The sequence below is a fragment of the Micropterus dolomieu genome, linkage group LG08 (assembly GCF_021292245.1).
Source record: "Micropterus dolomieu isolate WLL.071019.BEF.003 ecotype Adirondacks linkage group LG08, ASM2129224v1, whole genome shotgun sequence".
NCBI classification, from domain to species: domain Eukaryota; kingdom Metazoa; phylum Chordata; class Actinopteri; order Centrarchiformes; family Centrarchidae; genus Micropterus; species Micropterus dolomieu.
The window spans coordinates 4840427-4860120 of record NC_060157.1 but is presented as its reverse complement, the minus strand read 5'-3'; the positions used below and the strand labels follow the sequence as shown (position 1 = coordinate 4860120).

Here is a 19694-nt window from a genome sequence, read left to right as displayed (position 1 = left end):
ATTCAACATCTCTTAAGATTCCTGGATAACGATCAATCATTAACCATTAACATACATGTATTCTTACTCTTACTGCAGTATTAGACAAAGTTACTACAATGACTCCTGAAGAGGGTATGAATGTGTGTATCAAAATGTGATGGCAATCCATCCAGTAGTTGTTGAGATATTTCACTAAAAACCACAAATATCAACCTCCTGGTGGGGCACGAGGAAAAGTCAGAGGATCACCAAATTTATTATTCATCCTCATGGAACCATAAATCTCTGTACCAAATATTTGCCAATCCATGCAGTAGGTATTTCACTGAAAAAAACTTTGACCTGCCGGTGATACTAGTAATCCATCCAACATTTGTCATGACATTTATTGAAGGCCATAAATGTCCTCCTGCTTGTGGCGATGACCAACAAACAAACATTGCCATCCCTAGAGCCATGCTGCTAGCAAGGCTAAAAACAACAATAAAACATTCCATTCTCCTTTACAATACTGTTGAATAAGCTGAATTTATGGCTTTGACTTATGTGTCATCGATATGAAAACTTTTAAAAACATGATCATCAAATTAAAATATACAGCAGTTTTGGCACTACCATAAAAACCCGACATTTTGAACTTTAAGGTATACAGTATTGAACTGCTTACAACTGCAGTTTAATACTTTCTTGCTTAGTCAGCCTGGTGAAACAACAGCACGCTCTGAGCCTGGCAGAGCACAAAGAGAGATGAAAAGAAGGAAAAAATCTCCTTTACTTCCTAATGTTTTAATATCCATTTGTCAAATTAACAACAAATGGTCCAAATAACAAGTGACTACCTTTTAGAGGAGATTTGATTCTGAGATTTCAGCCATTAGATGAATTTGTTTCAATCATAACTCTAAAGTGAGCAAAGATTAAAGATTTTATTTGTTTTAAATCCTGAGGCTGTTTGCAATGCAAATTAATTAATCTGACTTAAAATTTAATTGACAGCAATGAGGCTTAGTACATAGTGTAGCAGGATGTTGGAGAACAATATAGCCCGAACGTTTGCACTCTTTGTGGACCTTCTAGTTATGCTAGTTAGGCTTATTATAATAATTATCCTGCACAAACAAGTGTGTTTTTAATGAATTAGTGAAATTTGACTCCCTGCAGAGCAACAAGTTAATTGTTTAGTTGTTTTTACTAGTTTTACATAAAAGCTTTAGAAATGTGTTTTTTTTTCTACATTAAAACCTTTATCATCTACCATCTGTTTTTGTCTTATTTTTGTTTCACCAAAGTTAAAGTAACTTCTTAGACTTATGATGTAGTGGTTATGGCTGTAAAAGAAACATAAATACAGTATTTTTGTTTTGAATTAAATCCTAAAGCAGGACATACACACACACACACACACACACACACACACACACACACACACACACACACACACACACACACACACACACACACACTGCAGAATAGACTGCACAAATAGTCAAGATAAAGCCAGGAAGATAAAACAAATAGGAATAGGAACTATTGAAAGAAGAAGATGATTACTGACTTTTATTTCATTTGGTGGATGCTTTTATCCGATGCATCTCACAGGGCCATGAGTGAGCAGAATTTATAGTGCGTGGGTGTCCCCAATAAAAATGGAAGCCGTAGCCCCGGCTCCATTACTGCCACGCTCTAGCCATTGATCAAAAACACAGTAAAAGTCTGTGTGAAAGGACAGGAATAGTAATAACCTGCTTGATAGGGCTGTGAAGTTTATGTGTTTTATAAAATTTGCTGTAAATGGTTCTCTGTCCCCTGAGGAAGAAAGATGTAGAATTAAGCATCAGGTAGGTTTTAAACCTAAAGGAAAACAATACCAACAAATATAAAAATCCCTCCTCATGGAGGGTCAGAGAGCAAATGGAGCAGAAACTATAGTTGCAGTGTCCCGATTCAGGGACTGCATCCGTATAGGACTGTGTATGGCACAACATGTTGACATGTTATTGGTATAATTTAAGAAGAGCTAAGCTGCTACTGTCTCTATGCTACAGTTTTGTTATCTGGTATATAATAAACATTACAGACTTATGGGACCTATCACATGACAATAGGTCATCTTCTCATTTCTGTCTTTATGTCATCTTCTCCTTCTCATCTGCCTTCATCTTGGGGTCAATGATTTCTCTCTGTGTGTTTCCCTCTATTCTTCAGACAGTCCTGACATTTCTGATAACGAACCTTGTGGACACAAATTATTTTCTATAATTTCATTTCATTATACTCAGAGACAGGCTGACAGCTCATCATTCAACTCATCATCATCATCAGTATACTGATACACCAGAACATTAAGACACAGAAGAATGTGAATGTGTATTTCAGCTTAAGTTTGTCTTGAGTGTAGTGTCTTTATGCCATCATACAACATAAAACAGGAAAAAATGTCTAGTGTTTAAAATATTCACTCAGGCAGCGATGAAGTAAGGTGTCTTTGTACATTACTATGACTCACCCAAATTCAAACTGTATCTTTTGGCTCTAGTCAAATTTGTTATGCTCACTTCAAGAAACCTCCAATTTCAACGTGATCACATAAAAGTATTCATGTGATTTCATGATTTAATTTATTATTGTTGTTGTTATTATTGGTGATATGTTGTAGTTGTTGTAATATTATAATTATAAAATAGTTAAATAGTTTAGTAAAATATAGGTCTTAATACATGTGAATAAATTATCAGGAATGCAAGTTTTTATTAGTATTTATTAAGGCTACCAATAGCAACTGGAAATTAGAGACTAAACTAGAAATGGACCAAAAATAAAATGGACAGGCCACATGAGGTGCTGTTGTCATACAAATCATTTCATCTTAACATAATTCACACTGTAATCTGTTTCACAGTCTAAAGGCTCTGCTTCTTTGTCATCCATACCCACAGCATCAGAACACTGCTGCATTTAAATTGAACCATTTCCACTAGTTTAATCACACTGTACGTAAATGGTAGGCACCACACATACACACACACACATATGCACACACCTACAAACATTCCCTGTGAGTTTTATTTTGACAGGAAATAAAATAATTTAACATGTATTCCAATTCTCTGAACAGACAGATGCTGTCTTTTTATAATTTACCCATATTGCCTGCTGCATTAATGCACACACATTCCCACAGATAAAATCACACACAAACATTACACACACACGCTAAATGCATGCACTTTGACATGAGACATTAAATCGCTCATCTCTCATCTGTCTGAGGAGCTGATGTCTGATATCTTTCCTGCAGCACTGGACACTGCATGGAAAATGTCAAGCCGCTGTCATTCGATAGCTGTTAGCAACAATCACTCAAAGGCTGTTTCGAAAACATCTCACTTTTTGAAATGTCAGTGAATGACTTTTACTTTGCTCTGTTTCTATACTAACTAGTGTTGTCACATTTTTAAAACCATGAATAAAATAGTATTAATAAATAGCAAATAGCATTAGCCTTCATTAATTCATGGCTTAATGTTCACCACAGTTCATCATGACATCAAGCAAATTATAGTAATGTTTTGTTTGCAAATGTTGAACTTATAGTCCCTCTTATGCCAAATTCACACTACAGGATTTCAGCACTGACTTTCCACTTTTTATGAGCGTGGCTGGTTGTTTGTCTATGTGTGGCCCTGCGATGGATTGGCGACCTGTCCACCGCCCGATCGCAGCTGGGATTGGCTCCAGCCCCCCGTGACCCTGTACGCAGGATGAGCCGTTGACGATGGATGGATGCATGGATGGATGAAATGTGTGAACACAAGTGTGTTTGCTTAATGTTTACCTGTAGGTACTCTCCACCATGTCATCAGTGCATCTATCATCATGTATTTTTTCTATCAGTTTCTACAGTTTGTATCCATTTTCTTCAAATTTCAAAAGACAAAATTCCTCAGCACTGTAGTCTTTATCACTGTTAACTCTACTGTTTTCCTGTGGAGGACTACAGGCAAGTTCTTTCTTTGTGATGCTTCATGTCTTCGGTTGCACCTTTTCACTAGGCCAATCAGTAGGAGTCACTAGTGCAGCAAGAGAAAGGACATTATCCCTCACTGGCTTCCCACCCAGGATCACAGCCAATTGAGTTTGGCCGAATTGTCGACCAAGCCGAAGTAATGCTCCCAGAAATCAAACCCCTCTTTGGCATGATAGAAAGTGCCTTAAGGTTTCATATAGAAATACTGAAAAAAGACAAAAAAGAACTTAATTAATGTAGACTTTGTAGTGTGTTTAAGTTGGTCTTGTACAAGCCCAGTATGTTAAGGCAAAGGAAACACTGTGGTGAAGGCAAACGATTGAGATATGGCTAAGTTTAGGGCAGTGGTCGGCAATAGGTAGGCCAGAACCGGCCCGCCAACAATATTTGGCCCGCGGCCAGAATGCTTTGGTAGCAGAAAAATAAAAAATGTATTAATTAATAGCAGCTGGTGCTGAAATAGATCTCAGTCATGACAGAGACAGTTACTCACATAAGTGATTGTGCCTCCAAAATAAAAGTGTGAGAACGTTTTTTTGCAGCAATGCTTTATGACAAGTTTATTGAGAGCTTTTCCTTTGAAGAGTTCTGAACGACATTCAAAAAAGACTCTGGCTTGCTAGACACACCTCTGAAAAAAAAAGGAAACGTGTGATTGGATTCTCCTGAATTTCCTCAGGGAAATGAAAATAATTGACTTTAAGAGCTGAATGCAGGCCTCCTCCTTCTCCGGAGAATAATGGTCATAATGGAGGACTGTAGAACAAGATATATATCTTATCCCAAAATTTTGTTTCAATACATAAAGATTTGTTCTTTCTTTCGTTCTTTCTTTCTTTCTGTCTTTATTTCTTTCTTTCAAATATAACCAGGAATCTGTGTCCCATCTTGGTTTCCATTTCACAGTTCATGATTCTCCACCTCTGCTTTCATTCTTCTTATTTATCACTTCTTTCCCCTCAATTGCATTTTGCCTGCCTCTTATTTTTTCTTTTCCTCCAGCATGGATTGTCAGTATTTTCTTCTCTCGCTTTTGCTTCTCTTCTGATCTATTTCTTTTCAATTCCTTGATTTAGCTCTTACTTACATTCCTCATCCCTGATTCAGATTGTTTTCTCTTCTTGTTGATTTTACTTAAATGTTCAAGAACATATTGTAACCTCTCTCTGTACATCAGCTTTTTGTCTTTTTTTCTTTTGTTCCCTCTTCTTCCTATCCTCTGCCTTTCTCTATTCTCTTCTCTTTTCCGGACTTTACCTGGTCTTTTCTTTTCACCTTTCCTCAATTTCTCACTCATGATTTCTTCATTTTCGTTCCTCTCCTCCCCCTATAGATTCCATTTTCTCTCTGAGGAGAATAGCTTTGGTCTTGCAGTGATTGGATACTGCAGCCCTCCCACCTGAACACATGAAAGCTTGATACATCAGTTTAACAGTTGCCTCAGTAGCTGCTGAGTCCTTCCACCACTACTTTTAATATTTTACCACCAGATCACATACCTTAATTCTCCACTAAGAAACAAGCTTTCTGTATGCGACATGATAAAGATATGATAATGCAATTATACTGCTACAGTTGTGTAATTATCTTCACCATGGTGCATCGCTGTTCAGTACAATTACTAATATCTTTAATTGCATGGGTTACTGATAAGGTAATGATATGTAAAATTAAATTGTCACATGTCATTACCGCATGTTAATGATAACACTTATCAACCTTTGAAGTACAGGGCATCATTAGGATAACTATTCAAATCCTTTACTTGAGTGAAAGCAACACTTTAGTCAGGTCAGCATTGAACTGTAGGAGGATCCCTCTGTTAAATACATATCTGATGATAATAATGACATTAGGTAAAACAATAACTGGCTATATAAGCCAAGCCTTTTCAAAAGTTTCTTAAAAGAAATGACAGGGGGTGGGCAAAGACAATAATTAGTTAAATTGAAAGTGCGGAGTGGTGGGGGAAGGGGATTACGGTAGTAATGTTTACTCACTACCATTGACGACACCATTGCCCAGCAACATTTGCTCTCAAAGTTGCTCCGTGTATCATCATCTTAAGATTATTGTGGTGTCCTAGCTCAGTCCATCCACTCTGTACAACAGACAGCCTTTCAGAAAGGCTCCCTCCATCTCGGCGGACCCTAGGCAGATGTATAGGGTCTCTAGGCTCAGGAGCTCCTGATCTCAAGGCTCCTTCATCACTATGGTAACTGCTGCCATTAACCATTAACTATTTAGTCCACCTTTTATTGTTGCACTTTGTACATATCTACTTGCACTTTTTTGCTACACCAGAATTGCCCTCCGGGGACAATAAAGACATATTGAATTAAACTATGAGGCAGCCATTTAAACTAAGTATAGCTGAGGTTGATGGGAATGTCATTATTGTTTCAAGTAAAATATTTACCCACTGATGGAGGTAGGATGTCAGTGGTTCTCCAAAGTGAATTCATTCTCAGTGGGACATACATGTATGACCAAATTTCATGGTAATCCATCCAATAGTTATTCAGATATTTCAGTGTGGACCAAAGTGTGGACTGACCAACTGATTGATATTGGCATGCTGCTAGCATGGCTAAAAAGAACATTTTAAGACATCTGGGAACATGTAATGCATTTGTGATTGAATACCGTTTTTTAACTTCTGATTAGTGTAAGCTTTAATATCTATTTTTAGTAACTTTTATTTTATTCTATTACTACATGGCTCAGAAAGATGCTTCACTGTTTTGTTGTTTTATAGAATGACAATAAAGAGACTTGAACTTGAACTGCTCAGTACAACCACTGTCAACTACTCCACCACTCAATTGCCTTTCTGTAATATTTTCTGGGCTACAAATCACTGTATCCCTTTTCTGAGGTAAGAGGTATTTGAACTGTTGTCTGTTGTCATCCTCTCTATTTTAATTTTTTCTGGCTTGTTTCTCCCCTATGCTGTGTTTTTTAAAAGAGAAGGACACATTGTATTGTCAGATTTATGCTTAGAGCAGGTGGCTGAATTTGTTATTCAGACTGGAGATAAAATGAAAGTTTTCAGTGGGAGACAGAGAACAGACAGAAATAGAAAAAAGAGACAGGATTGTATTAGGTTTGTTCATGGACGTCAGGCATGCACACAATAAGCCTGAAGCCAGTTGTGTATATGTGAACTTATCCACACAAAGTGTATCTTTGAGGCTTCGAGCTGTGTTAGCTTCTTTAGAACCTGGCTGATAAATGGCTGTGACAGTAGCTGAGCTTGGCTTTATCCTTGTTTACCTGCTCTTGCATGAAAACCTTGCAGTGCCAGATGGACCTTTATAGGCACTGTCCTGCATATTGTTCCAACTCATTTAACAGTTCTCTAAAGTATTGTATCGATTGTATTTTATAGTATTCTCCATAGATGTTCTCAAATGTTGTATTGGAGACTGAGGTTGTGAAAAGTAGACAGGCTTTGTGGGACAAGATTTTTATTTTAAAGCCTCTGTGTGATCGCGTTTTAACACAGTGGCAGTGCAAGACAACACAGTGATTGAGTATTTTGCAGCCTTGGAAGTTTGAGTTTTTTGAGTGCTTTCTAGTCAACCATCAAGTTTGAGAGCTCTGACAACCAATGACTAACCTCATCAACAATTCTTAAAAGCAGAGGTTACTCCAATCAGAATGAGCCAATTTCAAAATAAAAGCTGATGTGATGTGATGTGGCCTATTCAACCTGTTAAGGGTTGAGATTTTGTTCTTGCAGGTCACAGGATCTAAATTATTTTAGTCTTTGTGGTTGATGCCTGTCTCTTGCGGATTAAGGAATATGTTCTGCCTCAGGGCTGTTTCCACTAACTGAGTAAATATCCTGAAAAGGTAAAGGAAAATCTGGTTGTGTCAGCAGTGGAGGGGGCACAAAACTCTATTACACACACAAATGCATGCACACGCACACACTATGAATGGTATTTATCAGTGTAAATGGGTCTTTTGTTCAGTTTTGTTCCATCACACTTTGTTGCTGGGTTTTTTATTTAGACAATTTCTCTTAAATGTTTCATTACTTTGGTTCAATTGGACAGAAAGGCTCATTTAATGGAGCTCTCAAATAATTAAAGCAGTAGCAATCTATTTTGGTTCATGCATGTGCAGCGGTGCAAAGTGAAGACAGGCTAGGCGAAGTGGATTATAGATCAAAGGGTATGATGATAAAGAAATACACTCTCAACCAGTCACTGGTCTCATCACTCTGATACAGCTGTTCCAATCACACAAAGAGACAAATGACAACAAAAGCTTAACAAATAAAGAAATGGCTTCTCCAAGAAATCATCTGGATGGTGCAGACCATCACAATGTGAACACACGGGACCACAAATCTGCACCCAGAGGCATATGGTGTTTTTTTTTTTATTTAATTTGTAAAATAATGATTGAAATAAATAATAAAAAACTAGTTTGGTGAATCAGTTAATATGATCTCATCAATCTGAAGCTATTTCATTCATTGTACTGTATTTCACATTGGAAACTGGTTATACCATAGTTAAAATGTGACACTACAGCGTTTGCATCATATTGCATTTCAAGACTAAAACAAAAGGAGGAAAGAAGGCAGTTCTATCTCACACAGGCTCCGCCCTCTATGGATACTACCTCCTCCCATCACACTCACGCACGTGCCCACTGAAATTTTTATTGTGCGTGTAGCTGACCAATAGGACTTCGCTACCGATACGTGCATGAGGTGTAAATAGCAGTGTCTCTACTGCCTCTGCATCCTTTTTTCTTCAGCAAATGGCAAAACCGCTCACTGAATTCACCACCTCCACTAATGGAGTCACCGCTTCTAGCAATGAGAAGCAAGGAGACCCACGTCTTGCCCAGACGAGCCAAGTGACTAGTCACGCTGGCAGAACCCCCCCCAGTCTTATGTTCCACAAACTGTCGTTTCACACGTGCAGCTTGTGTACACTACGTTAATGCTTTTGTGAAAGTGCAAACAATTTTTGGAATAAAACATTTTACATTCCTCAAAGCCCTAACTCCTCACATGAGGCTGGCCCCACAGCCTCGTGTTCAAGAGACCACTGCTCTACAACATGTGCTCTTTGTGTACACTGTGGTGATGCTATATGCTGGAAAAATGCTACTATAAATATTACTGTTAAACAGTTTTTTAAATAACATATTACATTCCTCAAAGAGCTAACTCCCCACCTCCAACCCCTTACCATCAGAGCAAAGCTGTATTAAACACGCCGCTGCATCCCGGCATGTTCACCGACCCCACGCCGTTCCCATGGCCAGAACCGAGGGAGACGGTGGTGGGGCCTGGTTGTCACTAGCCAGACTACCTGGCCCGCGCTATGGTCTGCTTCCACGACGTGACAGTCAAGAAACAAGCTGCTCTTACCATGGAAGCAGCATAATGCAGCAGCCTGAACATACTCTGCATTCCCAGCACACTCACGAGGATTTGCATGAGCCTGTTGCTAGCTCACTGGCAGTGCAAGTGTGTTACACAAAAAGACATGCCACGCTGATGACTTCTCTTCTCCTGAGTGGTCCCAGCGCAGCTAGGCTGGCTCACTATCGCCGGAGGGAGACAACCAAAGCCACGTCTCAGCGAGAGATCAGGAGAGATCTCTCGCTGCTTCGGTTGGTTTGGTTTCTTCCACGAGCGGTTCACTGCCCCGTTACTGCTTCACATGCCAGCTGTGGTGAGTTCAAGGACACCGCGGCCTTTTTCGATTGTGGCCCCCTTGGAAAAAAGAGTCACAAAAAAAATCAACCTGATGACAAAGGGAGAGAGGCTGATGCACACCGCCAGACCTCCTCCCGCCATTATATGTCCAACATACCATTGGTATGATAATGTTTCATGTGCTGCTGCTGTGACGGCAACACAATGCAGTAGTGCGAGGTAACTCTCCATTCCCAGCGTGCACACGACAGTGTCCACAGGCACGCTGCTACCTCACCGACAATGCATGTGTGTTCCACAAACACATACACCGCACTGCCAACATCTGTTAGACCGAACCGGCGCAATGCTCAGCTGACTAGCCGTGACGTCCCAGCGAACACAGCTCGCTGCAGGGGAGAGAAGAATACCCCGTCCTGACATGGCTTCACTTGGCAGCTCGGCACCATATAACTTTTTATATATGTCTGATCTATTAGTAAGTTTTTGATTTAGGCATAAAACTTCTTGCTTAAAGTAAGATTGCAGTCATTGTTGTAGGAGAAAACATATGAGTGTGGGAGCAGGAGCCAACAATACAAAATTTTATATAAGTACTCAAACAGCGTAGCTTGTGTGTTTCTGAAAACTGCAGCACTGACAGACATCTTTTCAACAGCACAGACATGTTGCCAGGAAACACACTTCCTACAAGTCTTTTGGATAGATTAGTCAGCGCATATATTAGTGACAGCAGGGTGGCTGCTGATTATAACCTCCTTCCTGCCACTGTGTCCTTGGGCAGGGCTTTTGACCCCAATTACTGAGAGCTGCGTGCCATGACTTTCCCTGCAGCTGTCAGGTTATGAAGCCGCTCTGTCCCTTCTCTGTTTGTTTAGAGGAGACAGAGGGAGGAGAGGAATGGAAGTAGAGTGAACCTTTATTATCCCTGAATGTCAATTTGTTGTAGCACTCACATACAAACACAAATGATAAACAAACAGCTACAGGACAAGGCCAACAAATTGTACATACACAGGAAGCGGAGGAGAGCAGAGATGAAGAGGTTGAGATTCAAATGTAAATGAAACAATAAAGATGACAATGGGACGGAGATAAGAATAAAATAAAAATGAAATGAAAAAGAGAGAGATGTGACTGAAAAGGAATGGGCACGTAAATGAGTGTAGATAAAATGAGAATGGAGATGAGAATGACACGAAAAAGATCAGAGATGAGAATGAATGAGATTACAGTGAGATATAAATTAAATGAAGGAGAAGGGAATAAAATGAAAAGGAAAAATATATAAATTAAGTGGAGGGGAGAGAGGAAGGCAAAAGGAAAATGAGCAGAAGGAAGGACGAAGATCTGCAAATAGCAAGTAAATAGAAAAAGCAGGAGAGCAGAGATAACTTACAGAGCAGCTCAGCTGTAGAGTAGACTAATAAAAATGATTATAGGATTAGGCTGTAGCTGCAGGCTGAGACTGGATCAATATCTTACCACTAGACCTCTTGTTCCTCTGCTAGCTACAACATATTACTCGATTTAACTGCAAAATAGTGTGCTATGTGTGGGCATCTGGAAAATCACTGACCGTTTCAGTTTGTAATTTTATTTCTGTTTAGCATCAACATAAATATGAAAAGCAAAATAGTTTTTCTGTGTCCCTCTTCCAATACTTCAGTATTCAGTATTATTTATGTGCATTAATTCTCACAAGATTACACAATAACATTACAAATGTATTGATCCAATAATAACACATAACACCGCAACAAAGACTATATATAAATAAGCACTAGGAGAACATCTTAAGAAAAAATGTGTTTAAAGGATGGATTTAAAAGGGGTAACTGCCAGATTTGATAAGAGCAAGAAGAGCTGTCAGAGGTTCTCAGGCCTCGATCAGGCTCAGATGGTTGAAAATCAATAAACAAACAAACAAAAACCTGACCATGCAAATCTTTAAAAAGCAGTAGCAAAATCCATTTTTGAAATTGACAGGCAGCCAGTGAAGGGCAGAAAGAATTGGAATAACAAGATGTCATCTCTTGGAGCGTGTTTGCAGTCTGGCAGCTGCGTTCTGCACTAGTTACAGTTAGAAGGTAATTTGCTTGCTAGGAAAAAGGAAAGCTAGTTGCAGTATGCCTGGAGGGATTAAAAAACATTGATGAATTATCCAGGTCTGTGGATGAAAGAAAATAACTTTGGAAATTGGAGAATCAAACTACATGTTTTGCACAAACTGCACGAAAAATGTGTTTTCTAACTTCAAGTTATTAGACAAACCTTTGTGTTAAGTCATTACACCTGAAGAAGTTTTTGTTCATCCAACAAAGATAAAGATAAGATTAATGGACCCAATACAGCATCTCACAAAAGTGAGTACACCCCTCACTTTTTTGTAAATATCTGATTATATCTTTTCATGTGACAACACTGAAGAAATGAAAAAGCTTGTGTAATAGTGTAAATTAAATTTGCTGTCCCCGCAAAATAACACATCACACAGCCATTTTTGTCTAAACCACCTGCAACAAAAGTGAAAGTGTCAAAATTTGGCCCAAAGTGTCAATATTTTGTGTGGCCACCATTATATTCCAGCACTGCCTTGACCCTCTTGGGCATGGTGACCCCCCCCCCCCCCCCCCCCCAAAAAAAAATGTATGGTATGGTTCACATACCATAGATGCACACTTCACGAGGAAGTACAGATTAGCAAGAAGTTTGGACATGGCAAGTTTTGCTTGACTCGTTCTTGTAACTGTCTCCTTAGGTCAGCCAACAGCTCCAATATGGGATGGCTGGAGAGGCTAACACGCACGTGTTAGATGTTCCGCAGTCATGCCAAAAATATTGACACGAATGGAAAAAACTCTTCAAATCAATTCATGGCATGAATGTTAATAAAACTGTATTGCCTAAGCTTCAAGGAAAATACAAAAAAAACAATTCAATTCATATAGTTCATAAAATACATATAATTGAATTTTATTTTATTTCTATATATTGGATATAGAATAATATTATCTAATATTTTTAATTTCTCTACGTCTTCTTTCATTACGGCTGTGTCTCCTTCTCGCAGCGATAACAGCAGCCATTTCTGCGCAACACTTGGCGGTTTGAACCTTCTTTTCAAACGTATTAAATACAGATACTGTTTCACTCACATTAAATTTCTTTTAGGCTTGTTAGATCACATTACATGTAGTAAATAAATGTATTTGCATGTTACCCTCCCATTACTTTTCACAATAAAATTGAAAGGCCTCAAATATTATTTCCAAATTCATTAAGGCAAAAGTAATAAATGAACAACAGATGTTATCTTGCACTTTTGAAAGACGTCATTCTCCGTGGACACCGTTAGTAGGTCAGCAAACATGTTAATTTGCTGGTGATTTGAAGTTTGCACATGTTTTTACTCACGCAAATCTTTATTAAATCTGGCCCTAAGAGAATTACAAAGTCAGCCTGCGATCACCTGAAGGATATATCAAGAATTAAAGGACTTACAGTATGTCTCAGCAGTGTTTTGATAAAACATATCCATGTGTTTATCTTCCGTCGACTCGACTACCGTAACAATGTCTTTACAGGTCTCCCTACAAAAAAATCAATTCAGAACACTGCTGCTTGAGTCCTCAGTAAGGCAAAAAAGGGGATCACATGACTCCAGTTCTGAGGTCTGGCTTCCTGCCTGTCATAGAATTGATTTTAAAACAATTTTGAGAGGAAGAAAAAAAAATATAATGATAAAAGGACAGTCACATTGCTACAAATCATGTACGTATGACGTATTCAGAATGAAAGTGGCCCAATTCAGAACTAAAAATGTCAGTCAATGTGGCTATAATTAAAAAGATCTCTCTCTCTCTCTCTCTCTCTCTCTCTCTCTCTCTCTCTCTCTCTCTCTCTCTCTCTCTCTCTCTCTCTGTGTTCAGTATCGAGGGGAATGTAAGACAGTGCTGAGAAATGACAGACAAGAGTTCAGTCAGGGCAGCAGCAAGTGTGGCTGCAGGCCGACAGGGGACCTGATATCCTCCCAGCATGCCAGCTGGCACACTTGGTGTAGTTCAGGTGAACTGACTCGTAGCAGCTTAAGGCAGGTCTGTACACACTGCTGACACATGGGAGAGAGCAGGGGAACTGCATCTGAAGACACTGGTTCCACCTTTAATGTATCCCAGTCTGTATCTTTTTATAAAGAGATCGAGCCCAATATTCAGACTGCATGGACATTTTCTTCCACTTCATTACTCAGTCTGAAGTAATCTTGAAGTCAATAACAAGAAAGACATTTTGAATGCATTTCATACCTCATTTGCATTAGATGCTGTGTATGCATACACGTGCATCCTTGGGCACGTGCAAGTGAGGCGTGGGTTGTATCATGGTATTATGGTATACCATGGTATTTAAAAATCCAGTCAAAAACACAGATGCTCCTCTTTCTATTAAACTGATATGGAGATGCTATATGTATAGAGCACTGACCTGTTGTACAGCAGCTTGCAAAAGTATTCATACCCCTTGAACTTTTCCACATCTTTTCACGTTACAACCACAAACATAAATGTATTTTTAATGGGATTTAATGTGATAGACCAAAAAACAAAAATGGTGTATAATTGTGAAGTGGAAGGAAAATGATAAATGGTTTTATATTATGTTCCCAAATAAAAATATGAAAAGTGTTGCATGCAAAAGCATTCAGTCCCCTTTACTCCAATACCCCTAAATTAAATCCAGTGCTACAAATTGCCTTCAGACCTACCTAATTAGTAAATAGAATACATCAGTGTGCAATCTAATCTCAGTATTAATGCTAAAACTGTTCTGTGAAGGCCTCAGAGGCTTGTCAGAGAACATTAATAAACAACAGCACCATGGAGCCCAATGAACACACCAGACAGGTCATGGATAAAGTTTTGAAGATGTTTAAAGCAGGGTTAGGTTATAAAAGTATCCCAAGCTTTGAGCACTGTTCAATCCATCCGAAAATGGAAAGAACATGGCACAACTGCCAACGTACCACATAATGGCCGGCCACCTAAACTTATAGGCCGGGCAAGGAGAGCATTGATCAGAGAAGCAGAACTCTGGAGGAGCTGCAGAGATACATAGCTTAGGTGGGAGAATCTGTCCACGGGACAACTATAAGTCATGCAATCCACAAATCTGGCCTTTAAGGAGGAGTGGCAAGAGGAAAGCCGTTGTGGAAAAGAAGCCATAAAGAGTCCAGTTTGTGATTTACCAAAAGCCATGTGGAGGACTCAGCAAGCATGTGGAAGAAGGTGCTCTGGTCAGATGAGACCAAAATTTATGTTTTTGGCCTAAACGCAAGACACTATGTGTGGCGGAAAACTAACACTGCACATCCCCCTGAATACACCATCCCCACCGGGAAACATGGGGGTGGCAGCATCATGCTGTGGGGGATGATTTTCTTCAGCAGGGACACGGAAGCTGGTCAGAGTTGATGGGAAGATGGATGGAGCCAAATACAGGGCAATCTAGGAAGAAAACATGTTAGACTTGAGACTGGGGCAGAGGTTCACCTTCCAGCAGGACAATAACCCTAAACATACAGCCAGAGCTACAATGGAATGGTTTAGATTATTGATATGTAATGCCCGCTGTGTCATTGGGACATACAGCAAGAATCTATGGAAGAAGGGCTTGTTTCCTATGTATTCATAGAATAATGATTCTATGGGCCTTAAGTATTTGCACAGCAATACTAGTCTGAGTAGGCTAATTGCATATACAACACACAGCATTATAGGCTAAACAATGTCATACATGCTACAATGACTTCTATCACAAGCAGCTCAGCTACAGTCATATTTTCCCCTGGTGAAATGTCAGGAACGTGTGAAGGTATCAAAAAGTAGATACCGCCCAAGCCTAGTGCATGTAGAGCAAAAAAATATAAACACAGCAAGGACTTCCTCATCAAAGCATTGCTCCATATATCACATAGGGCAGTGGTTCTCAACCTTTTTTGGGCCAGCGCCTCCCTATCCATTATCCATGTCCCTTACCGCCCCCCATCAAAAAAGATTTTAGCTATTTGGTAAATTTGGTAAATTTGGTCTATTTATTTTATTTTATTGTTGTTACTATTGTTATTAAAAACGTGACAAACAACAATTTCATGACTTTCTCAGGGAACAAATAAGCCATATGAATAATAATTATATTTAATTAAAGGGGCTATATGTAAGTTTTTGATTTTAATAAATCAAACTGTCATTGCCAATAATTATTGTCAACGGGCGCAAAACTCACTTAGAAATGAAGCACACTCTGGTGCTTGCATCAGCTACTATTCTGCTTTTAATGTGAGGTCTCCGGGTCGGATTCAGCCCTCTGCGTGCTCCCGAGCCTCTATCAGACTACAGCGACAACACGGCAGCTAACGACATGCAGTCCACTAACACCATAAAACAACCGTCTCACAGCAAAACACAGGCTCCACGTAAGGATACAAAACAACAATAAAGGTTTATGTGCTGAAGCCCATCAGACCAAACAGATTGAGATGATGTCGAGTAAGAAAAAAGTGAGCATTAGTAAAGCTGGAGAAACAGAGAAAGTCACGAAAAGCAGTAGGTGTGCTAACGATGTAGGTCGTCGGCTAAATGCAGTAAATGTAACATTATCATGTAATAAGCATGGATTAGCTCAACCTGCAGCTGATAAAACTATTACTGTAATGTTGCAGTGGGAGTCACCTGTGTTTCCAGCTCTGTTCTCCCTGTCTGTCTATAGCTGCTGTCACTCTGCCTTTTTTTGGGAGTATTGAGAACGATATGCGGCTTGCTGCGCTGAATGAAAGGTAACTTACGGCGCCGGTGTTGATCTGCCTCTGAGACGGGAACGTTGAAGTAACAGAGCCTGAACCTATGGCCTGAACATGTCTGGAGAAAAGCCTGCATGCTGGTGTTCCTGCGTTTATTGTGGTATTTCTGTATGAAAGTGGTCGTGTTTCGGATTATGCTCGCTCATGACTTAAAGCGAGCACGTGTAAACACACACCTGGTTGCAATCCTAGAACCGCACCGCTAGTGGCCGCTGGAACCTCCATAATGCCCCTATATTTTTTGTAGACCATTTTCATGGATGGGTAACTTAATAACAGGGGGGTATAGGAGTCCTTCCCCAGAAGATTTTGAGCATTAAAGACTTAATTTCCTGAATTCTGGTAAAAAATTGTGCTCCAATTTCTGCCTTTTCTGCACCAATTTATGGTGGAAATGTTTTTATTCATATAAAGAGAAACACAAAATTCAGGTGCCAGGTAACAACTCTAAATAAAAAATATAGCAGTCAACACACATGATTTAGTCTTCCCTCCTCTTTTGAGTCCCCTTTAAATGTGATTGTGGCACCTCAATGAGAAATTAATTGATTTTAATTCAGTTAATAGCTCTTGGGCTTTAATAGGCTAGTTCCTCTGTTTTAACTCTGTTTTAAAATACGGGAGAAAAATGGGAGGGTTGATAGGTAGCCTATGCAACATGTGATCAGGCAGAGATCTCAACACAAATCCACACAGTTTAACTTCAGCAGCTCGGATAAAGTGCAGCTCACAGTCCCAAACAGAGCAATATGGCGCCTGAGTTTTTAACGTTAGGCTACATTTTTTTAAATTGAAACTCTACATGTCACGTTATTGCTTGGGCACAAACTGAATGCGATTCCCAGCGCGATGTGGATCCACTTGATCTCACGGCACTCACTGGTGTCGCTCAGGTGCTGGATGCTAAGATGCCTTCAGGGGAAGTCCGACAGCGGAATATCCCCCTTGTTTATGTGTAAACACTGCGATAGAAAGGCATTCACGGATATTACTCAGAGAAATTAAAGCTTTTAATAGAAAGACAATTTTCCACAGTAATATCAAGAAAGAGAGCGGGTGAAATCTTATAGATAATAGGCTTTGACTTCCCGTTCCCATGAAGGCAGCACGGAGCTGCACCACAAGAAGCTGACAGAAACACAAAAGAGAAAAGTTAAAGAGACAAGCCTCGCAGTGGAGTACTCCTAAACTGGCAGCTGTTGCAGACTACAGGTTTTTGCAAGTAGTTGAAGGTTTAAACTTTTATTTTTGTGAATATTTGTTGTAAACTCACTTTTAAATTTTCACAAAACGCCACCCAAAAGCAGCTCAGCGCCCACCTTCCAAAAATATTGCTTCCAGTGCCCCCTGTCTTCCCCTGAACGCCCCCTGGGGGGCGGTACCGCCCCTGTCGAGAAACAGTAACATAGGGTGACCAATTTGGGACAGTCCCAAATTATGAGCAGTTGACCCGACTCCAGTCTTGTTTGTCCCGAAAATTACACTAAAGCTGTAATATTGGCACATTAAAACATTAAATAGTAATCACTCTGAAACATTCTTTTGGTGTTGCCCACAGATGGACATTGTTCTGACTCTCGACTGACTACAGTAGGAACTGCAGGGTATCAGGGACATAGTGTCAACAATGTTGTTATAGTTGAGTTGTGTGTACTCTTTCGTAATTTTTGTTTACTAGTGTAGGAAGCCTCGGAGAAGTAGAGACCGGATGTGCGTGTTGCACAGACAGATGTGACACTGCACTGATAAAATTAATTAAATTAAATTAACTGTATATATAACAGAATATGATTCACACATGTTATATACAATCCAGTCAGTGTTTTTTCCTTATGGCACACAGCTGACTCCATGAACATAAATGATACATTTTAGCGTTGAGTTTTGACTTTTACGTGTTATGGTTTTGACTGTTCATTGACACTGAGTGTAATGTACTGGAGGCCACGCCCACACCCAACTACCCTGTCCCGAATTTCACCAATTCTCATCTGGTTACCCTATCACCAGAAGTGGTCAAAAACTTCACTGCATACCTTTTAAATAAGCAGTAATACACAGCAAGGTGTCATGTTTATTACAAAAAAACAATATTTTATAATTTTATAATAAAAATATAATAATATTTTGGGCAAAGAAATAAACCAAAAGACACAACTTGCTCTTGCCTCTGCAAAATCAGTAGGGCTGTCCCAGAATCGTCAAGTCCTGCCTATAGTCGACTGATAGTCGAGTAGAATCGAATGTTTTTGTGCGCAGCGATTGCGAGAGGGGGGTAAATTTCAGCTAAACGGAGACTTTTTGAAGACCCTTTTCTCTCTCTCGCCTGTCATTCACCAGTCTTGTGTGAGTTTTGTGTGCATGCCCTGCTGCCAACAACTGCACGCATACCTTTTAAATAAGCATTAAAATCAGACGTTGAGCACCCCCATATCGCCAAAATGCCACGATCCTTGTTTCGCTGCGAAGCTTCGTCTGTGAGATTGACCGTCGCACTATTGGTGGTCAGCCCTATACAGGTGCTGGTCATATAATTAGAATATCATGAAAAAGTTGATTTATTTCAGTAATTCCATTCAAAAAGTGAAACTTGTATAATGTATACATTCATTCCACACAGACTTATATATTTCAAGTGTTCATTCCTTTTAATTTTGATGATTATAACTGACAACTAATGAAAACCCCAAAATCAGTATCTCAGAAAATTAGAATATTGTGAAAGGGTTCAATATTGAAGACACCTGGTGCCACACTCTAATCAGCTAATTAACTCAAAACACCTGCAAAGGCCTTTAAATGGTCTCTCAGTCTAGTTCTGTAGGCTACACAATCATGGGGAAGACTGCTGACTTGACAGCTGTCCAAAAGACGACCATTGACACCTTGCACAAGGAGGGCAAGACACAAAAGGTCATTGCTAAAGAGGCTGGCTGTTCACAGAGCTCTGTGTCCAAGCACATTAATAGAGAGGCAAAGGGAAGGAAAAGATGTGGTAGAAAAAGTGTACAAGCAATAGGGATAACCGCACCCTGGAGAGGATTGTGAAACAAAACCCATTCTAAAATGTGGGGGAGATTCACAAAGAGTGGACTGCAGCTGGAGTCAGTGCTTCAAGAACCACCACGCACAGACGTATG

At 39.6% G+C, this 19694-nt stretch overlaps 1 protein-coding gene across 2 annotated transcripts in view; it reads right to left on the bottom strand.

Moving 5' to 3' along the window:
* Nucleotides 1–19694, bottom strand: part of oprl1 (opiate receptor-like 1) — a 176942-nt gene that overhangs the window by 7720 nt on the left and 149528 nt on the right. The gene's annotated exons all lie outside the window — the stretch shown is intronic.